General features: G+C 40.9%; 1 long non-coding RNA gene across 1 annotated transcript; it reads right to left on the bottom strand.

Moving 5' to 3' along the window:
* Nucleotides 1-2781, bottom strand: LOC130469376 (uncharacterized). The gene is made up of 3 exons (XR_008929882.1): nt 806-2781; nt 457-710; nt 1-368 (listed from the first exon to the last, which is right to left on the bottom strand). It is a non-coding gene; the product is annotated as an uncharacterized lncRNA (long non-coding RNA).
* Nucleotides 2782-3495: the final 714 nt, after the last annotated feature.

Here is a 3495-nt window from a genome sequence, read left to right on the forward strand (position 1 = left end):
TTTTATTTATACTTTATCAATAAACAATTATCTACTTTTTCCTTTCCCAATCATTACCTCTTACACACCATTCAATTTTATTAATTACCGTGTACATGTCCAAAGTGGACACGTATTTAGGAACGGAGGGAGTATCAATGTTGTATAATTGTTGTCTATGTTGTATAAATACTGTCATTGTTGTATAAAAATTTGTCATGACTACTCAAAAAGAATGAAATGATATAGAAAAGTTAGGTGACCACTTAAATGGATGGGTAAAAGTGTTGTCATATGTACTGTTATCTGAGCTTCAGGAACATAGATGTTCAATTGAGCGGGAGATGAAGCAGACGGAGTATCACGCGGGGCAGCAGAAACGGCAGGACCTTAGATCAAAAGGTCAAGACTTCAATCCCCAACTCAGATATCCAAAAGATGAATTGAAACACTCAAACTACGGGAAAGAAAACTTACTGGATCCGAAGTTGTCGCAAGATCACGAAGAGCGAAGTTCAAAGGAACTACATCACCCGGATTTGCAGAATCCCAAGGGTCGGCTCACACGTCGTTGATCCGAGCAAATGAATCCTCGGAAAGTTGATGTTGCTCTAACTTCGGATTCCTCATATTTGCGTTGCAGAAATTATAGTAAGGGATACGACAATAAATACGTTTACGCTCTCGAGTGATGCCAAGTACTCTCCAGTCAATATTGTTAAGACCAGTCTCTGCACAAAAAGTAAAAAAAAGGTTAGATCCGAGGAAAGAAAATACGGAGGAAAATACCTCACCCAAAGCACGATCTCAGCATAACAAATCTCACCCTTATCATAAATGTTGTTGAGACCGACAACAGCAAGGATAACCACCCGACAAATATAATGCATATTCTGGAGCCAGTGCTCCGGCTCGGGATGCTTAAGACACTAGGTCCTAGCCAAGTACCATTAGAGAAGGTAAGTGTAATCGGTGCTAAGGCGGTTGGGAGAGCCCATTCCCGACATTCTTTGATCAACTGCAACATGCCACTTTGGCGGCTTGTAAAGGTTGGGGTGCTTTGGATTGGTAGGAACACGGACAAGAAGCCATTGCCCTTTCAATTTCTTATCAAAAAAAGATAAAGATAGACTGTGATATAAGACGACTGGCTTTTCTTGGCCCTCTTATTCACAATGTTCCACCATCCGTGTCCATCAACACCGACAACGGAAGAATTTCGTCGCAGCTGTTAAGGGGTGTCCTACCGGCTTGCCGGTAGGGCTTCCCGTACAGGTTGTTTGCACCAGCTCGCGCAACTCCTTGATAATTGGCACCGAGACCGGGAACTCTAGAAAATCACACACCCATCGGAAGCCGATGATATGTCGCATCGACTTCGACGTCAGCTGAGCCAAGGATAATGTTATATCCAAGCAGAACGTTGGAAACGAAGGGATCCAAAGGGAACCGAAGTCCATACTCAAAATGACGAGTGTAGACCGCGATAAAACCCCTCAGAGGATTCATAGCGAATGGTATACCGCCCAGAGGAACATGTTTTCTTGCCCGAATCAACAAGAGTTTTACCCTTAGATCTACCAGCAGCAGCGGTGCTTCCCAAAGCACCATGCCCGTGAGAAACCTTCCTTCGTCTCTCCAAAGGAATCTCCTCCTCTTCCCTCTCACTAGAGGTCTCAACAACAAACTTCTTCTTACTTCTATACTATCTCTAGCCATCACCGGAAACTCTAAATCTAGGGTTTAGATGGTGGGGTAGAAGAGAAAAACGAAGAAAAGTGAAAAATTAACAAAAAGAGTACCTTCTTCGAAAGCGGAATCCGCCGACAAGACGAATGAAGAAAGGTGTCTAGAAGAAAAATCCCAACAGCAAGACGAACATCTATGAAATCCGAAGAGCAAGTTCGCCTGAATTTGAGAAAAAATCGAAAGAGCGGTAAAGTAAAAAAGTAGAATAAGGCGCTAGACTGGGTATTTATAGGGAAGCAGCCCAAAAAACCGCCTAACTTCCATTCAGTTTTGCACCGCATGATCAGTTGGAGCTGAAGCGACGATCAACAATTGTCATAAATGCACAAATTCAAAATGACTTTTTGAATCAAATGGCGGAAATTTTGGACCTCAAAACCGTCAAGTTGCATATGGATACCCATTCATTAAATTCTAAATGAAATGGGTCTGGGGGCAAGTTATCTGGGTACCCAATTGGCTACCAATTGGGCTTGCTGCCCAAAAGCGCACTTGGCTAACACTGCATAAAGTCATCTCTCACTCATAGGCTCTACGCTCCATTTAAGCGACCCAAGGCGCGCCCAATTGTAGTAAAGCCCTAGCTGCATTTACTACACAAACACTATAAATATGTCACCCTAGCGCACATATCAAGGTACGTTTATTTATTGCATTCACAATTACAATTCTCTAGAGAACTCTCTCTAGATCCGAACCAAGTGCTTACTTAAGCATCAGAGGGATTTCCTCGGAAGCACCCCCGAGGCTAGTGATCTTACTCGTGTGCAGGTATTCTTGGGCTTCATATAATCAAAGCAAGCTAGATCTTCCACTTCAACGAAAGGGCCTTCATCCGAAGCACATTGTTTCATACCCGGAACAATTACTCTTGGTTTAAAATACTCTTTAGTCCTTTTGAGCAAAACCATTAAAGCACTCCAAAGTGTCTTGTATGGGAGAGGGGATTCCCTCTCTTGCCTCTATTCAACCACTCTCAAAATATCTAGACTGGGTTGACTTGAGGGAGTTCCGACCCGACCGTTTAAGCCTTTTATCATCTTATCCGTCTAAAATAACTCATACAATTCTACGAAAGCTCCTATAGTAAGACGAGAAATTCCCATTTGAATTAAGTATATTTATATATGAACACTTGCTTAAAAACGTTTGTCTCTGATAGCCAAAGAGAAACGTTTTATCTGAATGGACACTCAACCACAAACATTTCATAGTTCATATATAATATGATACTCCACAAATGAGTTGGTCCACTTCTTGATTCTAGCAAGTGCCAATTGATATTCTTGCCTCAACTGCCAAATGAATAATAAACAACGTTAATTTAAATCTTGGCACTTAATTAGAGGGAGAGATGAAAGAAACGTTTCTGTATGTATCCATCATACTTGAATACTTGATAAATGTATGTCTACATCATTTTGAGAAGAGTTTTAAATTCCATGGAGGTTATCCTGATAAGCTGAAATTTGGTTACGACACGTTGACACAGTGAGACATTTTTAATTACTTTGTACTCCGTATTTGAAATCGATTGTCGCCTACTATCATCTTCTCTGTAATGTACGTACTCTTTATATAAAATAATTAAAAAAAAAATCATGCAAAAAGCAAATATTAGTTGCATACTTGCTTTGCACGCATAGTAGTCAATATGTGGGCCTACACATCCGAAACTACTAAGAGCCCAAGTCCAAGACTAGGTAGAGAAAATTTTGCACCGAAACTTTACTTTGTTAACAAACCACAAGAAAACATCAATTGGCG

Source organism: Spinacia oleracea, chromosome 3 (assembly GCF_020520425.1).
Source record: "Spinacia oleracea cultivar Varoflay chromosome 3, BTI_SOV_V1, whole genome shotgun sequence".
Classification (NCBI taxonomy): domain Eukaryota; kingdom Viridiplantae; phylum Streptophyta; class Magnoliopsida; order Caryophyllales; family Amaranthaceae; genus Spinacia; species Spinacia oleracea.